At 38.6% G+C, this 24,748-nt stretch overlaps 1 protein-coding gene across 5 annotated transcripts in view; it reads right to left on the reverse strand.

Moving 5' to 3' along the window:
- The window catches only part of trps1 (trichorhinophalangeal syndrome I), a 125,173-nt gene extending 123,738 nt beyond the window's left edge, over positions 1 to 1,435 (reverse strand). For 2 of the 5 annotated variants that reach the window (XM_082520879.1, XM_082520884.1), the window contains exon 1: positions 440 to 919. The gene's annotated coding sequence lies outside the window, so the exon portion shown is untranslated. Of the gene's footprint in view, positions 1 to 439; positions 920 to 970 lie in introns of those variants that run through there. The other 3 variants (XM_082520881.1, XM_082520882.1, XM_082520880.1) reach the window with 3 other exon arrangements.
- Positions 1,436 to 24,748: the final 23,313 nt, after the last annotated feature.

Raw genomic sequence — 24,748 nt, forward strand, 5'->3', positions numbered from 1 at the left:
ACAGCGCCAAACGGTCTTTGAACCGGTTGATAAACGCAATCTCTGTGATGTGGACTCACGCTTCTTTCCGCTTTAAGTCCAGAAAACAACAAGCAAGTTAACTGCGTTCATCTTTCGGGCTTCAAAACCCCCTTTTCCCCCCTCTCTCTGTCCGTCTCTGTGTCTCTGCGACGTGCGTCATTCAGAGAAGCAAGAAATCTGAACTTGAGTATCAAGTTTGCAGTCAGAATAGCAATGAAAAAAAAAAGTTATCAATGAAAATAACCAAGAGGTAAGCGTGCAGTTTTACAAGAGTTACCCTGTGCTGACACAAAAATAAATAAATCACTCCAAGTCACTGGCTTCTAGGAAATCGGTGTCATTTAACGTGACTTGACGCGACATACGTAAATAAATAAAAATCAAGAAACAAAACTTTGAGAAAGGAGAATACACAAACCTACTTGAGGCGACTAAGTCACTCCACGTCCCCTTGTTGCTGGCTTCAAACTCAGTCTTAAAATCAGAGCGGTTCCCCCAGTAGCCCCCCCAATTTGTATTTGTGTGGCGTTTGGGTGTCCTAACCTAAATGTAAATTGCCATGTGAATTCAAAGCGGTGCTGCTCTTTTCCCTCTCTCTCATTCAGCAGATCCCTCTTTCCTTACCGACGCCGCTCAGGCCGTTAGTTACATAAGACGCAAACCGACTGCTGCCCGTCGTAAAACTACCAACAGCTAACAGAGCGATATTTCGCCTCCTAATCGCACACGGCTTCCCTTTTAAGACGAACACGTTACATCTTCCCACTTGTCCGAGAGCATGCATTTCGCCGTGTACAACTCCAAAGCGTTCATCGCCGATGCATTTTTTTGCTTTCCCTCACTCTCTCTCTCTTCTTCTTTTGCCGTTTACAATGCCTCTGCACCAACAGAGAGGGCTGTATGCATGGTGTGCATTTGTGCTGGAAGTGTTTCTTTTGGTGCTGCTTACCTGTTGATCAAAAATAAGCATTAGCCTCTGTTCTCTCTGTGTGTGTCTCTTTCAGCAGCCTGTTAAGATGGTGGCTGGCTGGCTGGCTGGCTGCTTGGCTGGCTGCTTCGTCTCTTTGTGGGGTTTTTGTTTGTTGATGATGTCGGACGGGGTGACTGTGTCTTGGCTGTCTCTCTCTTTCTTTTCTTTTTTTTCCTCTTTGGTCTGAGAGGGAAAGAGAGATAGTTAAGGCTTCGCGGTAGCACATGAAACTAGGCTAATACCGACTCATTACTGAGTGAGTTTGGCTCAGGTATTGCAATATTCCGAAGGTATAGTTATGTTATTCAGCCGTGGATGGGTTTGCTGGGCACAGCAAACAAAAGTAGATAAGCTGAAAAATCTGTAATTTTTTTTCAGACTAGTGTTATCGCTTTGCTGTGACAGGACCTCTCTGCCTGTCTCTCTGTAGGCTGTGGGCATTACGTCAGAGGAGGAAGACACAGCAGCTCTATTAATATCAAGAAGCCATCCGAAGACTGACTCTTAAAGTGACACACACTGTAATCACACTTATTTACACAGTTAGTACCAAACTGAATGTACTACTCGAGCGAAATCAAAAACACAGATTCTTAAAGCGAAAGTTTGCTGTAATCTCAGGATTGCATTTACACAGTAAACCCAAGTAACCGCTCGGTCGACATCATGAAACCCGTCGTAAAACGATATACTGTAATGTCACTTGTTTGGTTATTGGGAAACTGACATAAGATCACATGAAAATGGAACAAAGCGACTTTAACAGTTAATCTGTTCAAGCAGAAATCATAAAACTGCTAAAGGAAAATCCAAATACTAAAGTCGAGGTGAATGGCACAAACTCCAGTGTGTGTAGTAAAAATGTATTCTGGTATTTTTCATATCATTTCTGGCATTTATTTCAGTTGAGTTTTAACCAATGTTTCTTTTTTTTGAAATTATGTTTAATGCATTTCAATGTTTTAATATCTACATTGTAATCTACATTTCTTATTATTTTTGTATGCATTTCTTTCTTTATATGGCTTATAAATTTGCATGACTATACTCTCTGCATTAACCATAGAAACTATTTGTGTCACAACGACCAGTTTTTAAATGCATTGTTCTACAGCGCCTCTAGTGGTGAAATCTCCACAAGGAAGCTTTAAGTCTCCATTAGAAAAGTAATTAAACTGACCCTATTAACGCAGAATTTTACAGAATTTTAACGAAGTACAAAAATACAATATTAAAATATCCCATGATGGGATATAATGTAATAATCCAATAATCACTGCAGTTATTACAGATGGCCAAAGCAGGTGTGACCAGTTTTAAAGAGAGTGTTCTACAGCGCCTCTAGTGGTTAAATCTCCACAAGTTAGCGTGAAGTCTTCATTGCAAAAGTAATTCGATTGAGGCTATTGAGACTGATGAAGATTTGCATTCTTTAATTAAGAATAAAAGAAAGAATGCAATATTTAAATACTCAATTTGGCTTAAAATTTGCATGTAATAATCCAAATTTTTAAAAAGCCGTTTCTAGACAGCTTGTTTGCAATCTTTACAGATGATTTTGTAACATCATGCACTTGATATGTCTAATTTCTAAGTTTAAGGAGAGTTTGTTAAATGAGACAACTGCAGGTGAGTTATTAATTATTTTATTACTCAGCTGAATGACAGCTTTAGCTGACTAGATACAATGTTTTTTTTCCTTACATCTAAACACAACAGCCAAAAGAAAATCTATTCACACTAAGATCTTGCATAGTTTTATTTATTTATATAATCAACAAATGTAACAAACTCCCAAAATAAGTCAGGTACAAATATTCTGCATCTACCACATTCACTAGTATTGAAAATTTAAATATATCATTCACAGTCTCAAAATACATGAAAAACTTGAGCATTCATGAGCAGTCCAAAGTCATATTTTAAATTAAAAAAAACCTTGGGCAATTTAACATTTGAGGGAAATTGTATTTCATCATAACCAAATTTGATGTGGTTTCCTTCTACACTGTAAGATCCCAAGTGTAATAGCTGTTATCTGGTACCACTACCTATTCAACCAGGGGGCAAATGAAACACTTGCCAGTATGATCAAAATCTTCATCAGTAAATGCACAGATAAGATGATAATTAAGCTTGTCAAGGGAACAGTGCATCTACTGAGGACCACTGCATATCCGGTTTAGGCAATGCAACAGATTTTAAATCTCATCCTTCGTTGTCTACTCTTTAATAAAAAAGAGAGCGCTGGCATTTTATTATGCAAGCAGCTTTTCTCTGTCATGAGTGCATGCACATGTTTAGTGTGGGTGGTGACATGGATACTAGGAAACATAAAGACAAGATGAATGTTTGTTTCTGTGGGATTTAATATCGGATTTTCAGTAATGCTTTAGATTTGTTATTGTGGCAAATAATCAAAGAATTGTTTACGAGGATGTTATGGGAGTGACATATATAATGAATTTGCCCTCGTGTGAAGTCCCTCACCATTCTTTTCAGTCCTTCTCCCGCCATCTCATAAATAAGCGGAAGAGACTGTGAACTTTTTAGTTTCTTTTTCAAACGCTGTCCTTAAAAAGCCAAAGGTAAGGATTTTTTACTAAGAAAAGCAATACTGTAGCCTCCAGGCAAACACATTTCTATATCCACCTCCTCCAGAGCAGTGTGGGCTTTTTCATAGACCACAGAGAAAAAGTCTGGAGAAATAATACATCTGCTACCTGCCATAAGTCTACTACATAAAGCTGCCATTGCTTTCTTTTTGAAATTTCATTTTTCCCCCTACCTTCCTCTGCTGTTTTTCTGTTTTCAACTTGTTTGCTAAGAGAGTGTATATTTTTTATCCTCTAGTCTAAGATCTGCCACAGACATCATCTTTTGTACTGTGTTAGAAAATCCCAATAATTTGTGTTATCACTGTTTGAATTCTTTTTCTCACAAACTTCATGGTGGTGGCTGACGTATATTTTAGTCTGACTGATTATCACTTTGTCAAATGTTACTTAAACACTCGCGTCCATTTGCACAAATGCTGATTTTTCAAGTGAATTACAATTCAGAAGTGTATTGTTTGGCGTTCATAGTAGTAATTTAGTCATTGCCTCTCATTCGTCTCTACTGTTAGAGGAGAACTGTTCTAATCATCAGCATCAAGTGGCAGGGGTATATTTATTTTAGTGCAACAGTCCAAATTTAGAACAGTGGCTTTTTTCATCTGTTATATTCATCAACATGACAGTTTATTGATTTGAAAATTAAAAAAAGACTTAGCATTGGTATCAGATCACTTCCAGATATCACCACACACCCCAAACTGTGGTGTCGAATCAGTCAAAAATGTATACATACATAATTATGTAGGTGTAATTGTTCACTAAGTAACCACTTTGCTCGGGTTTAATGTTCCCAAACACTAAAAAAATTAGTTTAATTAAATAACGAAGTTTTTTTAAAATTTTTTATATATATATATGAGATTTTTTAAGGGCTCGAGTACATTTCAATACTTTATTTATTGAAGACTGAAGCCAAAGGCTGATACTTGATCACAAAAAAATACAGTCTGAGGATGAAGTATGATAAAGTTATTAGTCAGTCTTAGATCAATGCTGCTTTTATCCTTGCTGCCAAGTTTTGGCTCTAGGCGACCTTAATCAGAGAGGACAATGAAGTGTGTATATACATAACAACTAACCATATCCCAGTAATCAGCAATAGGGATAATCCCTGTGAGAACAAGAGCCCCTGAGTCAGCGTATTTCAAAAATGGCATTTGTTTAGTCCATAATCTTTAAATACTTTATCAAATTTCCAAATAAACCTTAAATATATCCAAAGCAAGCAATAGCTAACACTCTTGTTCTAAAACACAGGAAATTGTGAATAAAAATATATGAAAAATAAAGAAACTTCAGTGGAATTTGATTTGTATTTGCTTTAGCAAAGGGTAGCAGATATCACGTTCATACTCTGTGTGTGCCCAATTTTGTGTATGCCATTATTTAATGTCTGTTTGGGATTTTTTTGTGTGTCATCATTAGTAAATGCTGTGTTATAATGTCTTTACTTATAACTTTAATCTTATAAGAATAAACCTTATAATCTGGAAAACCTGATTAAACCACAATGACATACAAGACAAAAGTTTATTTTCAGCGTCACCAGCCTTTCATATTTAGTCCTTAGTGCTGCTTTTATATCGCCTATGCAAAGACACTGAAGGGCATACCCACACGGATAGACCATCAAACAGACAGAAGTGTCAGCAAGCTAGTTCCCAGGTGTTTAAGTATCTCTTTTTGTATGTGTGTGTGTGTGTATATATATATATATATATATATATATATATATATATATATATATATATATAACTAGAGCGTACCTTGTTGTTCTTAGTCTCTTACATTACTTGACTTTTTTTGTTCTCGCTCTTTCCACAGTTTGTCTGGAGGCAGCTTGCTGATTTTTTCCAGTTGGTCAGTGTGGCTCACTGGGAGACTTGTGGACATGCACTTACTTAAACAAAATGCTGCTTTCAGCCACTTTTCTTATGCAACACCCTGGTGATTTAGAGTGCTTTTCATAACGGCTTTATCCATTTTCACTTATTTATTTATTGTAATTTAAATGTTAATAGGCACACTTTGCTTTCTGGATAGTCTGATAGTTTGATAGTCTGGGAATACCAAAGTTACAACATTGGTCTTCAAAATGGTTGAAACTTTAAACTACTGAGTCCCCATCCCATTTATTTAATATTTTCCACATTAGACTTTGTTTGTTGTTGGACTTTCTCAGATCGCTGTTTGCCAAAATAAATTTGTTTTAAAAACTTATTCATAACTCTAACATATTCCTATCCATGACCCTCATATTCCCACTGTTAAAAGGATAATTAATTCTGACAATAATAGTAGTGTAATCTTTAACCTTGGCAACAGAAACAGCAAGCAGAATAATGAGCTGTGAAAACATTTAAGTAAAAGCTGAAGACTACCATGTGTGACATAATGTGCAATCCTTTTGCAACTCTGAAATACTGGAATGATGATTTGAGTATAATTCAATTAATAGTCAAGCGACACTGTTGTTTCAAGATAGAAAAACTTCATTATATTAGTCATAAAGTCATTCTTGCAGTGCAAAACAGAGGGGCTGCAGAGTCGAGCTATCAGCCACAACAACTGTCAGCCAGACTGCAAGTTTTACCATGGTTTCTGAGAGCAAGATACGCTTTCATGTTCAGTTCTTGCCAAGTGCTTTATCTGCAAGCTGGGTTGCGCCCACAGAGGCTAAAAAAATAGATTACTATTCCCCGTGGTGGTCCAGCTAAGCGACTGTAGACAGGATCATAACCACAACCATCATTATCAGTGGAAGGAATGAGCCAAAATCCGTGGTTACCATTTCAATGTAATTGTTCCTTATCACCACAGAAAAGAAGGGCATTATGTGTTCAAAGTCTTTCTTTCTGTGTTTTCTTCATTCCTGCTCAGATGAAACAAGCCAGCATGAGAGAAAAGGCAAGGAAAGGAAAGTCTGAAATGTTTTATGTCAAAGCTGAATCTGCCTGTAAGTCAACAAGATAACAACTAAGGACTCTCTCAAAAATCGACGTTTTTATCTCTGAAGTGTTTGACCTTCTATCTAATATCCAAGGGGAGCTCTATCTTGTTGTCAACTGACCTTGAGTAAAGGATGCTCTTTGTGAACAGGATTACATCAACAGTGAGCACAAAGCCTGAGCCGCACTCAAGTCAGCCTTCGTTAAATGTGACGGGTAGCTATTTCTGCAGAACTTCCAGAAAGGTGTTTTCTTCCTTCATCATGAAGTCATTGAATAGTTTCCAGCTTTGCTGATTAAGTTCCACTTAAAAAAAAAAAAAGAACATGAGTGGACTCTCACCCCGTTGCGTAAGAAGCCACTAATGCAACGACTGTACCACTGCAACTTGACAAGACTGTTACCGGGCCAGTAATCCAAGGAATTATGTTTACACTGGGTGATTATGCAGGGCACTGTTTACATCTACATGCTCACATTCAGTGACAGTGCAAGAAGTAGAGTACTCTTTATGTAGTTTAAAACAAAAAGTCAGTATGAGTCAGTGAAGAAAAACAATCCCAGGCCAGGGGTATGAATAAGCATATCCACCGACACGTAATTCCCACTCTGATTAAACAGAACCATTCCTTATGTAAAATATAGTTTTGAAATAGTGAATATATCACTTATTGTCCTGTTGGGGGCTTGCAAAGTTGTCCATTCTTCTACTGTGTCTTGATAGTATGTTAGATGCTCAGTGAGATGGTATGGATCACCTGTCCTGTGCAAGAAACTACAGCAGAATCTGTTTTTAAGTCTTCCCCGTGTTCTTGTGTTGTGATTTGGAGTTCAGTTTCACAGAGGAATACTTACTATGAGCAAGTTAGAAAAATTGCGATCAAATTGCAAATATGTTTCTCGCCATATTGGTTGGTGAAGATTCATAAGCTGTTCAGGTGTACTACTTTATTTCGCTGTGTATTTGTTCTGTCAGACTCGGTTAAGACGGATGACTAAAAAACGTAGCCGAAACACTTTCTCTGTGTGCATAGCTCGAGTGTAGTGCTTCACTGGAGATGCAGCTCTGTAATGAGTAACTTTCATTCTGCTAGCCACTGAAAAACTTTGGTGTTGTCCCTGTAAAGAGCAGCTCCTTTAATGTTGAACACCATCATCTTGGCTGGATGTCTGGGCAAATACATACCAATTTTAGTGCAGTTAAAGAGACTTGCTTTTCCTGCCATACGCTTTGAAGGCAGATTTGGAACTGCAGAAGTCTATCGCCACTCGCTAAAACTCTCTCACAGCATCAGAGATGAGCCCTACTCCTGTGGAGATGAGAGCAGTGGGAAAACATTTGGATTATATTCCTTGGGTCAGTATTGCACTGGAAATGGAAGTGGCCAAGAGGACTGATGTATCTATGCTGCAGGTGGTCCAACTACTACAAAATGATGACATTTGACAGTGAGACCAGTCACCTGATGGAACTGAACATCCTCCCTGAGGTTAACATAATGAGCCTGCCCAAACTCAGCGTGGCTTCTACCAACGACTGTGTGGTGTGACAGGATGTTAAAGAGGATCTAGCAGCAAAGGTAGGTGAAAGGTTTTAGGGACATCCTCATATGGCCTCTCTTCTCATCATCAGTGGCAAAAAAAAGCTGTTTATTTATTCATTTATTTATTTTTTAACATTTAAATAAATAAATACGCTTCCTTTCATATCTGAATATTTGAAATGTAATCACATATTTTGATACATTTTCTATGAGCTGATTATTCCACTGACTTCTTTAAATGCCACCATGTAATGAAAGACACTTATGACTAAAGCACAGCAATAGATGCAAATGCACAATGTTACTCACATTATTATGTGTTTCATCAGATCAGATGTATTGTGAAGTGTAGTCATACATTTGTTGAACTCTCCCGTGAAAGGCTTTTATGAGCTTCTTCTTCACTGGACTGTGGTAGTTTGAATATTTTTAGATAGCCCCGTTGACTTACTGTTGTGACCACTTTGATTTCACATCTGGACCTCAGACTTGCACAGAAAGCAAAAATCAACTCAGGCCAACTGCAACCAACCTTTACAATGAGGACCATCACTGGTAATGAGCGTCAGGCCTTTGTCCAATAGAAATTTGCCACCCAGTGTGAGTCAGTTAACTCAAAGCTCTGCTGTAACACCCTGAATGTTTGACACAAATCACCCAAACTGTGGTTATGCCATCACACCATTGTGCCATCATTTGCTAGCACATAATACACCGAAAACAACACTATTTACCTGATCGGTAGTTCTGAAAAAGTTGAGATACTTTATAGATTCTCCTTTTGTACCCAATCATCTTAATCACCAGTCACCAACTAACCCAATTGTTTCTTTATTATTACCTTTATTTCTTTCACAGTCTCTTTTACAAGAGACACCTGGCCAAAGTAGCAACCATACAACCCAAATATCTCAAATACAACATAAAATATAAATCCACAACAGAATACACAATATAAAAATACCTTTAACATAAAACATTAAAACATTAAGTGGCTTCTCAAAACAACAACAACTATCAATTCTCCTTCACTGTATTCCTCATTATCTTTTCAGTAGCACTTACTTTTGCAGCCTTCTGTTGACCCTGTCACAACTTTTTGGAAGGTGTGTTGCTGCCATTAAATTCTTCAGAATGAGCTAATATTTTTCCTAAAATGTTACCTCCTCCCTGTGACCTTATGTTCTGCCCCAAATAGAAATCTGAGTTGCAGAGTTTCCCTTTTAGCACACTGGAGGAGTTCCATTGCACTTTGCAGAGGTACGTGTGTAACAGGTCAGAATTGGACTTGGCAGTGCTGCCCTAGTAGTCTACCTTGAAGGGGAGAAGAGCCTATTTAAATTTGATGTTTGACTTTTCTGAGCAAAGCTGAAGAACCGTACAGTCACATGTTGTACCTAATTCAAAGGTGAATCAAAAACTTTGAGGAATTGGCTTCATTTTTTTGATAACCTCACAAAGTCATCTAAAATGTATCTGTTCATTATCAAGAAATCAGGACACTGTACTCGGGTGGCAGCAAGGTTGTCATTTACTCCCTTGTAAACATTAGCCGCTTGAATTCACAGCGGTTACATTAAATATAGTCTATGGTACAGTTCAAAACAAAATAATAATAACAGGTAAGGCATTTCACTTTCTATTGTGCAATAAACGTCTGCCTGTGCAGAAGCTTTGTGGCTTTGCAATAAGCAAATGCATTGAGGGGAAAAGTATTTGCACCACAGGGTGCGTCTTGTAAAAAGGCCTTGATCATTATGACCATGCAGAGCACTCATATAGTGTAATGACTCTCATGAGGTGGTCTCCGTGCTGTGACAAATCTACCATTATGCCAAACAATGTTGCAGATACTTGTTTCACAGCATCTTTCCTCCCACCAGAATCTAAATCCAACTACAAAAGGGTGAAAGAGCAAAAAAAGGTTACGTTTTTTTTTTCTTCCCCCCACTGCTCAAAAGTCCAGGTGGTCTCTTTATGTGATGCAAATGTGCGCGCTTGTTCCTTAATGCAATTTGTCTACAGCTTTGCTAAGCCCAAGTTCTGTTTATACAGTATGTGTCAGTCAGTGAGCTTCATAATGCTTTTACCCTGTGCTTTTTGTTACGTGATGACACGGGTGTGTTTTCAGTCGTGATTGATCGTGGTTACACGATCATTCTATAGGGTAGTCGTGTAGAAATACAAACCAGTAGCTTAGGGTTGAACTTATTTTAGAGACTAATTTGCACAGAACTGTTTGCTGACAATGCATTTTATTTGTTTTCTGCGCAAATATGGAATCTTTTAATGCAATATCAGCTCATAAAGACCACAGTACTTGTTGTTTATACATGCCGGCGGGATTTGGTTCAGGAGAGATTGTGGTTTTGAATGCAAAAAGAAAAAAAAAGTCAACACACATTAAAATGGTTAACAGTTAACAGAATCCATGAGCTCTATCGAGCCTTAAACAGAAAGCTTTTTGGTGCCTTAATCCTTGACTTCACCTCTGGACACAACCCAGGCTGCAAAGCATTTAGCAAATTGTATATTTAGTAAGTTGTCTTGAATGCTCTGGTATTTTGTTGTCAACCGATTTGTGATATTTGTCCTGAAAGGTGCTATAGAAGTAAAAATTTACTTACTTAATTAGAAAAAGAGACCCAGATATATGGTATGGTAACATTTGTAGTGTATATGAACATGCACAAAAAGATGTTTCATAAATATTTAAATGCATGCTACATGTAGAAATACATAAATGGTATTTTATTTTCTTTAACATAATTGCTCTCATATCAAAATCCTGCTGTATTACTTATGCATGAAACACTGCAAATCTCTATTTAAATTTATGCTTTACTGTACTCACACTGCAGCACAGAAACTGGTCTGCTTAATTACCTAGTTGGAGCTCTCATACAAATTAAATTAAAGGGATTTATGTACCTAGAATATATGTCAGCTTATATTTTGAAGCTTTTTGCTGCTCTCTGGCCTCACAAAGAGAGCAGCTCGGGTTTGAATGACAGCAGCTGGGATGACTGTTTGATTTGTAACAAACTGGATGTAACTTAGAAAAGAGAACTGGAAGAAATGTAATCTCCCAAGCATAAACATGTTTCAGTTCAGTTTGGTGATACCAAATAAAGATGTGTTCTCTTGTATTTTGAATTAATTTGAGAGAAGAGGAAAGAACAAACTTCCCCCTTTATGTTTTAATAATCAAAGATTATCATGTATAGGCTAGCTATATTAATATTCTAAATCTAAGGAATTTTTTATTAATACACTTAGTGTCTGTGGGTATTCTGTATCTTCTGAAAATAAATTAGCGTAATACAATAAATATTTATTCACACATTATATTGTTAACGATACTTTTTTCGAAAGGCACTTAGCCGTGAGAGGTTTCAGTTTCACACTCATCCATCATAAAAGGCCCAATCAAATAACACCCATCCCACAGAGTGTGATAATATCAGAATATTTGTTCATCTGCAGTAAAATAAAGAGTTTCTCAATAATATCACCGAAACTGAGAACAGAACAATTTCCATAAAACAAATTCATACACTGGAGTTAATAAAGGTTTTAGTAGATTTCAGATAAAAAGGGGAGATGGACAGAGGAATAACGTGAGATGCTATTTAATGGCGAGCATAACTTCTGGTTTCAGTTTACATGCTGCCTGGCTGCTGGTCCTCCCATATGTCACTGTAACATTTATAGATTTTACATACACACTTCTGGTCACAAATCATCAGCCTGCCTGTCTTTTTCTCCCTCCTCTGTCTGTTTTTCCTTCTCTTCAGTGCCGTACTCCTCTTCAATTTGTTCATTGTGTCCTCTAGCTTTTACACACAAGGGGGCCGCACAAACACGCGCACGCACACACATACAGACTCTAAGTCTGAATTAGGATGAGATTATAAAGAGTTGCTTTAAAAATTTGAAGCTATTAGTAAAAGTATTGATCTAAATCTATCTTGGTCCCACTGTGACACCGAGAGTTAACAAGACAGAGACATAGAAGCTCCTGTCTGAAAATCCCAGTTTTATCCCAGTTGCTCGAGTTACCCAGTTTGGTGCTGTTGCCGGTCACATGCACGACTCCTCTGCATGTAATGCGGCAACCCTCCACCTGCATGCGCCAGTCACAGAATGTACACAAAGAATTATCTGTTTAAACTTGGATTCTTATGTTACCTGCCTTTGGACATACATCGGTAACACAAGTCTCTCAGAATAAGCCAGTTAAGACCATTATAAGATTATTAGAAAGCAAGTGGGCATGCTTGACTGTCACTTTTAATCAGTTTAATAAATAGACATTTCTTTTTTGCTGTTAGTTCAAATGTAAACATTATCCACTTTCATTACATTTGCTTCCTTTGTGTAAGTTTGTTGGCACAGTCCAGGTTGGTGGGGTTGAGACTGGCAGACTTTCTTTTTTTCCTGTTGTTGCTGTTATTCGATTACTACAGTTATTCGATTACTACATTGATGTGGCAAAAGAATAGGCCTGCAAGTTGTGACTCCATACACATCTATCTATCTATCTATCTATCTATCTATCTATCTATCTATCTATCTATCTATCTATCTCTCTCTCTCTCTCTCTCTCTCTCTCTCTCTCCATATATATATATATATATATATATATATATATATATATATATATATATATAAGTAAAAACCCTCCTCTGACTTTTACTTCCCACCACTGGGATCATCACTGTTTTCCACTGTATTATGAGTTGCCTCCTGCTCAGTCAGAGAGGGGAGCTGGCAGACCCATCTTCTTTAGAGACATTTGTTCTGGCAGCCTGGCTCTCGGAGAGCAGGACACCACAGCTGGACTGGAATATTCAGTTTACAGGTTTATTCATGGTGACAGGCAAGCGCAATGGCGTGGTATTAAAGGTGCACGAAAACAGCGAATGCCAAGTGAAGAGAGTTTTTCCACTCAGTTTCAGTCCAGAAAGGGTAATCATCACACAGGAGGCATGATTACACTGTATATTAGCACATAAACTATCCAAGTTTTATTTCATTAGAAGAAGAAAAACTGCTTTTGAATATGGTGTTTATATTTCTGTCAGGCGGGCTTAAACTGTGAGCGCAAAAGAATCACACCTGCAGGATTAAAGATCATATCTCATAGTCTGTCAGCATGTTAAATTCAGTGTATTTGAAACATCACCATCATCATCATCACTATCATCAACGCTGTTACGATTTCCCAGGAGTCATTATGTTTTCTGTCTCATATTAATGTTCAGTCTAGCTCCGTGGTTATTTACACAGGCACACATGCACTAGAATTTACTAGTGCTTCATGACGATCATGACAACAACACAGCTGCATGTTGGTGTGTGTGCGTGTGCGTACGTGCGCGTGTGTGTCTCTTGTGCTCAGTCTCTGGTAGACTCAGACAAAAGGACAGTTATACTGGTGAAACCACCAACTCACCCCCGGCCTGCTCCTCACATTTTCCATCTCGGTATATTCATTTGGTTTGCTCCTTCTTCCCCTCGTCTTCGCTTTCTGCTCAAGGGAGTGAGAGAGCATTCGTTTATACAGAACTGAGCTGCGAATCTAGTTCTTTCTTTCTTTCTTTCTTTCTTTCTTTCTTTCATAAAACCCACTATTTCTGACAATATCAAAAAAACTGATTGGCAAGATATTTTCTTACATTTATGCCAGTAACATGCTGTTCTCATTTTTCTAAAATATAGTTGGTTGTTCTAAAAGAGAAAAAACCAAAAACAATAAAATAAACATTAAAAATCTGGAGGCTGCCCAAGCGTCCTGGGTTTATAAAACTTAATACACTTATTGTAATTGGTCTTCAGAAATGATTTTTTATTGTGTGGCATTTAAGATTTGTTTATTGTTTTGTCCAAATACTGGATGTGCTCAAGTTAGAGACTATTGTGTAACTAATCACTCATGGCTCCTTTGATTGTGTTTTATCTGCCCTGCAGCCTCATTTATAAAAGCATCGCATAAACAAATTTAATGAAACCAATATACACAGAGTATCAAAGTATTTCTCTTTTTTCCTCTGAAGTCGACGCAGTAGGAGTCGGTGCACACACACGGATCCAAGACGTTTGGGACTGGAAGAAGTTCAGCGTATGGAGGCAAAACCTAAAATGACTCTACTGTACTGGTAGCTTTTTTAAATTGAGAATAACTGGAAATAATCCCTCTAACTGAAAGCTGCTCTCTAACAGTATGAATCTGTCAATAACGTACAACAAGGTTTTATTAAAGTTAAATCTTTATTAGAGTCTGTAGAAAAAGAAGAAATGAACAGCAGTGCTAAATCTGTTTCCAGACCTTGATAGACACATCCAAACATTTGTTCAGAAAAGATCCACCCTTTTTGTAATTAGGTAAACAAGGAATGGAATTGTGTAAGTAGTTTTTATACATATATATATTTCTGGCTGGCCGCTTTAGTGAAATTGATTTAACTGATTGTGATGTTTTTTAAAAAAAAAAAGCTGCACTGAGACCTTTTTATCTCAAAGTGTCTTCGATAGCCAAACTCAGTCCTACACTACAGAAATGAACTATGAAACAATTTGCAAACTCCTGCGATTAAAAAGTTTTATTCTGAATTTGCTTTTGTTTAGAAAACACCTTATGGTCTCAGACACATAAAGACTGGTTGGCAACCCCAGGCAGCCTCTGGTCACTAGAGAAAAATGGATAGTCCCCAAGTAGTTGTTAGAGTTTGCTGCTAGCTACTGGGTGAAAAAAGAGGGTGGAGCACCAAAACCTTCTTTGAGATTGCTTTGGTTGCCAGTACACTGCTGCAGCTGCCTGTAGTTTGCATGGAATAATGCGGTCTTGCCTGTTAACACTTGCTAACTGCTAGCTTAGCAGTAGTAGAATCTGAAAAAGTGTGACGCAAACTGGAAGTGTCCCCCTGCATACACATTGCACATGTTGAAGCCAGCACATTTCAAAAGGCACAACTTTTACTTTAAAAGTAAACATTCTCAGTTTCCAGGTTGCGTTGCACTTTTCAGTTTCACTGCCCCTGGCGAAATCGTTGACGAGTGTCTGCATCTTCTTTGCAAATAACCTGCTGGTGACAAAAGTACCCTCTTCCAGTTCCCTCAACCGATTTCGCATGCATTTCCCGAATGCACATTTTTCCCTAGCACATTATGGACCGACCGATCTGTATGTCTGCATGACTGAAGCTTTAGTAATCAGCCTCCAGCAACCACTTTCCTGCTCATTGAGGAATAGCTATTTCTCCCTCGTGACTGGGGGTTCCCAGATGGTCACCAACTGGTCTCTAGGCCTGTGTCATTGGGGCCTTAATTCCTTATAATAGAATTGTCCATATCTTAAACAAAATCATCTTTTCTTCGTGTTCCACAATTTGCAACTATTCAAATGTGGTATAAATGAGACACATGCCTCTCTGGAAATTCTCCAGGAGGTCAATAAAACACCAAAGCCACACTTCCTTGGATACACCCAGCCCTGTAAGATTACTGCTTGCTTCCTGCCCTCTCAGTAAAGACTTTGATACCATACCGGGTCTACTTGAGAAAAGTGTTATTTATTGGACTTAGAATCAATAAATAATTATCCAACATATCAGTCTGACTTTTCTGAATAAACAGAACTCACTGAGTAAATGTGAAAAAACACATCTTTACGACATCCTCCTGTGTCTTAAACGTTGTTTGATCAGTTCGCATCACTTAAAGAAAATGTTGAAATTCTGTGTTGATATCGCCTGTGTTAGGTGCCAACTGAACCCTGCCACATATTTTGAGACTGAAGATAGATTTTTTTTTAAAAATTTGTTTGTTTTGGGGTTGTATTTTTGAAACCTTTAGACATAGTATATGAGTACTGAACCAAACCCAATTACTGCTGTTTCTGCAGTTCCAAGTTAAAGCACGACATCATGAAACCCTCAGCTAACTTTATGGTATTTGCTTCATTTGAGCCCCAGGGACCTGCTGGAAGTCTGACAAATTGCTTCAAAGTGGTCTCCTTCGTTCCATTAGAAAGAAAATCAGATGAAACAGATGCAAGCTCTGTCAGAAAATTGAAAAAAGCTTGATGCAGTCTATTGATTTCAACTTTTCTGTAAATAGTCTAATAGATTTACACCCTCCAAATTAAGTACCATTTTTATCTTTTATTCTTTTTATTTGTTCTTTGTGTCGAGCTAGTGAGTGGTTCCAACTGTAGCAAATCATTTATTTCATGCAAGTTTATAATTTTATTTATTAATTATCTAATTTTTTACTATCATATAAAATTAGATGAAAAGCAAGAAGGAATAGATTGAATTGGAATTTTTATAGAAACACTCAGGCAGTTATTTGTAGTTACAGTTTTATTATGGTAATATCTGGGCTTGGAAGTATAATATTTTTAGAAGTGCATTTAAAAAGATAGTAACATATTTTTTTGTAGTGTGTCAGTAGGCTAAAGAATCAATATGTATGCTGTCTTTTACTCCTCTTCATGATTGAAGTGGATCTGGGAGGTGAAATCAATACAAGAGCCAGAGCTTTAACCTCCGTCCTCCACCAGGTCAGTGCAGCTATGTGAAACAAGCAGCAGGTCTTTTATATGTTGTCCACTCAGTTAATGACGCCAAGCAACAGTTTGGTTACTATTTCCTCAACAACAATTTAGTTTGCAATTCCAGGAATCCAACCAACTAAATCACAAGAAGATTAATAAATCCAGACCTCCTCAAAAATAACTTTATACACGGAGCACAGCAAGGTTGGTCGAGTGTGCAATAAACAAAGTTGATGAGGGGAACAATGGCATAATTCATAATTGCACTCACACACACACGTACTGGCAAGATCATATACCCACTTTAACATGTAATGCCCCAGTCCTCCGTAGTGAACGCACGCACACACACATGCACATACACACTCATTCATATTCCAACTTATCTAAACACAGCCCAATGTAGTCCTGTGCACTATGGAAATGTATATGCGGAACAAATTTGATTCATAAATGGGCAGGTTTCAATTTGAATCCTAAGCCACTCTCATATGGCTGGCTGCTAAAATAGAGCTCAGCCCGTGGAACTGGAGAGAGTGAAGGAGGGAAGGGGAGACAGACAGACAGACGGAGAGGGGGAGAGAGAGAATCCCCATTCAAGGTGATTTGAACGATAGTTTCTGTGTGGCACTACAAGGCTGGTTGAGTGAATATGAGCAGCCAGCCAGCGAAGCCAATTTTATACATGGCTAGGTTTTCTCTTATACTATGTACCTGAGTGCCCATACACTCACATACACAAACACACAGACACACACACACACACACACACATTCAAAACACACACACACACACACAGACAATTTACATATGTACAAACAGACACACACAGATTTTTTATTTTTTACTTTGCATGACCCAAGCCTTGCTCTTTTTTTATCCTCGTGATGACCACCGCGGCAAAAATTTAAATACACACACACACACACACACACACACACACACACACACACACACACACACACACACACATACATGCACCAAAACTCGTCATCTTTTAATGGTTTGTACTGGCAGGTGTCCTCGTCCAATGATTACACGCAGTAAAGGGAAAAGAACCAATGGGCATATAGAATTTATTAGGTACACCTGTTCAATTGCTCGTTATGAAATGATTGAATCAGTCAACCACATGGCAGCAGCTCGATGTATTTAGGCATGTAGGCATGGTCAAGATGACCTACTGAAGTTCAAACTGAGCAACTGCTGATCTCTTGGGATTGTGCCCAAACAACCATCTCTAAGGTTTACAGAGGATGATCTGAAAACGATAAAAATCCAGTGAGTGGGAGTTCTCTGTGTGAAAATGCCCCATTGGTGTCAGAGGTCAAAAGAGAGTGGCTACAGTTCTCACAGGGTCACCGAAATTGGACAATGGAAGACTTGAAAAATATTGTCTGGTCTGATGAGTCTCAATTTCAGCTGCAATGTGGTGTAAACATGAAAGCATGGATCCATCCTGCCTTGTATCAGTGGTTCAACGGCTACTAGTGGTGGTGTAATGTGGTTAGTAGGGAGCATCACTAAAACACCACAACCACCCCTTTATGACCATAGTGTCCTCTCATGGCTGCTTTCAGCAGGATCATGTCACAAAGGTTCAATCACCTTGAAATGTTGAGTTCACTGTACTCAAATGGTCTCCACGGTCACCGTATCCCAATCTAACACAGCACCTTTGGGATGTGCTGGCGTGGGAGATTCGTATCATGGATGTGCAGGAGACAAATCTGCACCAACTGTGTGATACCATCATGTCAATGTGGACCAAAACCTCTGATGAATGTTTCCAGCACCTTGTTGAATCTGTGCCATGAGGAATTAAGACACTTCTGAAGGAAAACGTGGGTCCAAACTGGTCCTAGCAAGGTGTACCTAACAAAGTGGCTGCTGGTGTAAATGTAATTGGGTTTTCCAACTACATGTGGAGACAGTCAGATCCCCTTATATGTGACTGCTGGCTGTGTAAACATCTACAAACATGCATACTCTACATGTGTTTAATTTTTTATCCTTATTTAACCTAAATGAGGCAGAAGCCACTATAAATTAGTTTTGGACAAAGGAAACCACACCAGCATCAAAAATGAAATACAGTATTTATTGCAAAAAAAATGTGCATGAGACGTAATAATAACAGAGAAAACTATTTCTGAACTTGACAGCTGAACAAAAAGCAGGCGCTTATGTGAGTGTGGAACTCACTGCTTGCTGGTACTCTAGGTTCAGCTTGTTCAACTATGACTGTGACTGTTTTTCTTTTACCACTAATCTAATGTGGAAGTAAAACAGAAATGGGAAAAAAAATCCATATTTAGGGTGCAGATAAATGGTATTTGCCAAGGAGTGCCCTGTACTCTCTCCTTGTTTCAGTAAGGGTGTGGTTCGACAGACAGGAAACAGTCCCCTCTGCTTTTAGCTGGGGCCCTACACAGGGTGCACGTGTACGTCTGTGTGTTTGTTTGTGTGGGTCCCTGCGTGTGCGTGTCTGGGAGTAGTGTGCCCACTCGAACACGTCAATAAGTAAAGAAATACTCTTTCGTCAGTGTGAAGCGAAGCCTTCAGTGTGTTTGTGTTTCCGAGCTTCAGCCCTATCTAAGCGTTTCCTAAAACTGAGATTTATCTCGATATATTTCGTGTTTACTGTGAAGAAAGCACACAGCTGGCTAGAATGCAAGCATGAATAGAAACAGCCTTAAAAAAAACTGTGTTTTGTGCTCACCGAACCAACTGTTTCAAAAAACTTCTTTAATCATTGTGAAATTATGAAATATAAAACACAGGGACGAAATTAATATTTTACTCCGCTCCACAAGCTCTATTCGGCTCTATTCTACTATTTGTGTGTGTTTGTGTGCATGTGTGTGTCCAGACGGACGTCAAAGTGGTCAGTTCATCTTGGCTATGTTGCCAAGGGCTGGACCACTGTGGTTTTGTTTGAGCTCGGTGCCAATACGCTGTGCATGTGTGTCTGTGTGTGTGTGTGTAGAGTTGACTTGTCCTCGGGCTAAAATGAGCACCAACCACAACAGACAAACAGATCGACTGATAGACAAAAAGAAGGAAAGAAATTGAGGGACTGACCACAGAAAAGAGAAAGGGCCTCCCTGTAAAATCTAGTTTCCAAACACAACAACTCCCTCACACACAGAGCTTTTTAAACATAAAGGCCGGAGCTCTGCTCTGCTGCGCCAGCTCTGCCAGGAGATTCTGAGGTGTACGGATTTCTTTTGTTATTTTGTTAGGTGAATGTTAATGGGGTTATAGCAGCAGTATGCTTGGCTTAGCCACTCTTCAATATGTCTGTTAAATCTGAATTTAATGTGAACAAGAGGTCCCAGAGCAGAACACGTGACCTTATTTGACTTGCAACAGATAAAGCGTAAGAGCTGAGATCCCTGTCGAGGGCACTTTTTAGGTGGCATGTGAAGGACGATTTCTGGGTTTTTTCTATAGCTGAGGTGGTTTTGAATCACCGTGGTAACAGAAGAAAGCAAATGAGAGGAAAGAGGGAAAGTTCAGATTTACAGCTGTGCAAAAGTATTAAGTCATTTCTTTATATTTATCTAGGAACATGGGAAATAAGTGCAGTGACTTATTGAAGCATACATGGAAATACAGTATTTAAGGCAAAAACAGAATATATTATTTTAACAAGCATGAAAGTTAATATTTCCTATGAGCTTTGATCAATCAGTACAGCCTGAACTCTCTTAATCAAGCTTTCTTGATTAATAATTCATGTCATTTTTTTAGTACTCTTCAGGAACAGTTCTCCAGGTTTCCTGAAGGACATTCAGAGCTCTTATTTGGATGTTGGCTGCTTTTTGTTCTGTTCTCTGTCAAGATGATCCCACACTGCTGCTGTAATGTTGATGTTTGGAATATGGGGAGGCCAATCCATGTCTGATAGTTTTCCATTGTCCGTTTGATTTTACTGCATTGGCAATATGTTTGGGATCACTGTCATGCTGAAAAAGGAAGCTGTTGCCAGCCAAAAATTTAAAATCTGGATTCATCACTCCAAAAGGCCTGTTGTCGCTCATTTTCTGTCCAATTCCTGTGCAAATTGGCATACCTCAGCCCTATAACTCATCAAATACTCATTTAAACTTTTTCCAAATCCGGATACTTCTATTAGTGCTCTTACACACCGAGCAACATCCACAGTGTGAATTTTGACAGTGTAGTGGGTCCCAAACAGAGATGGGCAGTAACGCGTTACTTGTAACGCATTACTTTAATCTGATTACTTTTTCAGGTAACGAGTACCGTAAAGTAAGGGATTACTACTATTGCAAAAATGGTAATTAGATTACCGTTACTTTCTCGTAGGAATGCTGCGTTACTGCGTTACTAAAACCGTGATTTTTTTGCGAGAATGTCTCATGACAGTGACCTAAGCGAGTGCGACGTTCGTGACAACAGCTGTGTGCAGATCAACAGTGGATCATCGAGTGCGGGAGAGAGTATGAGCGTGCAGCGTTTAAAGCGTGGAAGTACTGACCTTATTTTGAGTTTGATTCCATAAAAAGTGACAAAAACATTAGTGTCCGCTGTGCGTGGGAAGAAAACTTCTTTTTACAGCGAAAAAAACCCCCTAAACTTCCAAGCAAGCACTGGGAGTGTGCTACCACATAATGGGAAACTCACAGAGACACTCGCGGATTCTTCAACTGACCGCTGCGGCACACCTGCACCAGGGTAAACCTCCGCCTAACCCACTCCTGCTTTATAGGTGAAAATAGAGCAACAGGACTGCTAGTCTTTTATTTTATTTATTTTCTGCTGTGTTTTACTTGCATCTATTTGAAAGAGTGCGTGTAAACACAAAAAAATATATTTTATGTGCTGGAATGTGCAGAAAATACTTTTCCTTTTCCATTTGATTACATTTTGTATGATGGATTATGCAGAAAAAGTAGAATTGGGCTGAAAGATCTATCGCTTTATCACCTATTCAGGTTGTAAATCGTGTTTTTAAAAAGTAACTAAGTAACTAATTACTTTTGAAAATAAGTAATCAGTAAAGTAACATGATTACTTTTTTGGGGAAGTAATCGGTAATTAGTTACTGATTACTTTTTTCAAGTAACTTGACCAACACTGGTCCCAAACACACTACTTTGCATTTCAGCAGGCCATCAATGATGTTTTGGGGACTTTTTCACCTTCAAAGTTTACTTGGACTATAACATCCAAGTGTGTCTGAAGGAGAAAACTTTAATTTCAGACAAGTATCTACATATTTTACTTTAATTAAATTTTTTATTTTCAATTATGAAAATTTCACTTGTAATTGGGGCCATGGACTGGAGATGACTTAGACAAAAGTGTCGTATATAACTGAGATGATTTGCATTTTCATGCCTCAGAACCGGCTCGCCACTATCATAGCTTTTGGCTTCAGAGCTTCCCGACCGCAGGACCAAAGTCCAACCAGTCCTCTGCCCTGCTAAAGACATTATCGCTTAGAATAACCCTTTTCTGAGTGTGTCGGGATCGGCATGCATGCATGGATGTGTGTGTGTGAGTGCATATGCATGTGTAGTTGTTTTGACCAGCAGTTAAAGTTCTGAACATGCAATCGGCTCTCTGTGGTAAAGTTCCCTCTTTTTCTTTTTAACTTTTTTTTTGTTGTTGTTTTCATGCCGGCCTCCGCCCCTTCCTCCCTCCCTCTGTCTGATTCTTTTTTGCTTCATGTCTTCATAAAACTGTTTTTAAACTTTGTATATCCTTTTTTCCCCACTTTTTTTTGATGAGGTTTTATCCTCCCTTCTGTCTCTGTGCCCTTCTGTTGTCTGTTTTTACTCTTATTCTCATCTGACTCTCTCTTTGTCTGTGCTTTTTGACAATGAACCTTTGTGACCTCATAGACTGGTCTTATTTTATAGGAATACCACTCAGCTTAAAACCTGGAATAGCTTTTGCATCCTGCAGAAGATTTGTTTTCATCAGTGGACCACAATGGCTTAACTGCTCTTCCAAGGTCAAGCAACACCATTAGAACACAGTAACAGCTTTCAGTTCTTCTTAACACCCTACTGTAACAAATTACAACAAAGACATTTCTGTCACACTGCCACTCACTTAATATTCCTGCAAAATAAAGGGAAAAAGCCTTAGAATTTAGCATGCCTTGCATGTCATTCTAAAGCACTGCTCATCAATAGACTTAAAAGCGATTTACCCCCCATGTGCCTTTTGTGCCACACATTCACACGGGATAAACTAAGTCTATGTTTCACTCAGACTTACAAAGCAAATCCCAAGGATTATCTCTGGATACAATTGAAATACTGTGAGATGAGCCTTTTTAATTTGCACCCAAAATACTCTATTTTTAACCCCCCACAAAGCAATGAGAAGCCTGAAACCAAGACCGCAAATGCAAAAAACTCAAGTTACAGAGGTTCCTTCAAGTTGTGTGACACTATTAGATGGACAAAACTGTAGTAATACTACATTTGCATGGGATTAACAATGCAAACAACTTCTATAACCATCCCAAATCAAATCAATAGCAGTAAATTGCTACACATAGGCCTGGAGAAAAGCTTTCCTGTCTAGGGATATCAGTTAACACCAAATACCAGCTAATCGCTACGCTTGGTCCATGTTCTTATGTTGCAGTTCTGTCAGCTAGACCCACTCTCTCTGCTGTAAAGCTCTCATTATGCTGATAATAGGGGTACTAATAGGACATAGAGACGCTGTAAAAGTTAAGTGCAGCAACCCAGTGTCTGAATGTACACACAGACAGCCATGGCAGTTAGCTACATTTCATCAATATAGCTAATGTAGCTGGTGCGTTAGCCAAACTTAGCGGTGGAATACACAGTCAGCTTAAGCTTCTTTTTAAATATATATATCGTGTTATATATTTTAAATGCATATTGTAACTGAATTAGTCAGAAATACAAATGCCAGTTTTGTAAACACAAATAAATGCTCAAATAATGCCCGAACAGTAACAGAGCTAGTTTTTTTCACGATACAGTAAAAGAAAAATAGGTATGAACTGAAGTTGTAATATATAAAGCTTTTATAAAAACCATTTTTCTAACTCTCCTCTGCACCTTGGAATCGTTCTATAATCGATCAACCGAAACATTTGAAGTAACAGTGAGTTCAAACGACAAATGTCTTGAGCCTAACGATTTGACAGAATTGATAAATAATTGTTATTTTGTGGATTTGTTTGAAAAGTCTAGTTTATTGAAGAGTTAAAAACACAACACAATACACACGATACAATAACACACTAAAAACACAACCAGTTTGAGGTAATTCTAGTCGTATTGGCACAAAAAAAGGACCATTCCGTTAGGTTTTTGGTGAAATGTATTGCTGGAATATCTAACTGTACACTCACTTAAGACTTTATTAGATACAGCTTGCTAGTGTTGGGTTTCACTCCTCTTTTGCCCTCAGAACTGTCTTAATATTTCGTGGCATAGATTCAATAAGGTGCTTGAAAGATTCCTAAGAGATTTTGGCTCATATTGACATGATATCATCACACAGTTGCTGCAGATTCTCAATCCAATAAAGAACATCCATGATGTGGATCCATGCTGTGGTTTATTAGATTGAGACTGTGGAGGCCATCTGAGTACAGTGAAGTCAAGAAACCAGTTCGAGATGATTTGAGCTTTGTGACAGCAGCCATCAGAAGATGTTAATCCATATTGTGACTCTACCATCTAAATATCACAGCAGAAATGGTAAATGGCCTGTATTTGTATAGCGCTTTACTAGTCCCTAAGGACCCCAAAGCGCTTTACACATCCAGTCACCCACCCATTCACACACACATTCACACACTGGTGATGGCAAGCTACATTGTAGCCACAGCCACCCTGGGGCGCACTGACAGAGGCAAGGCTGCCTGACACTGGCGCCACCGGGCCCTCTGACCACCACCAGTAGGCAACGGGTAAAGTGTCTTGCCCAAGGACATAACGACTGAGACTGTTCAAGCCGGGGCTCGAACCGGCAACCTTCCGCTTACAAGGCGAACTCCCAACTCTTGAAATCAGGACTCATCAGACAACTACATTTTTCTGATCTTCTATTATCCAAGT

Source organism: Aulonocara stuartgranti (assembly GCF_965226115.1).
Source record: "Aulonocara stuartgranti genome assembly, chromosome: 22".
NCBI classification, from domain to species: Eukaryota; Metazoa; Chordata; class Actinopteri; order Cichliformes; family Cichlidae; genus Aulonocara; species Aulonocara stuartgranti.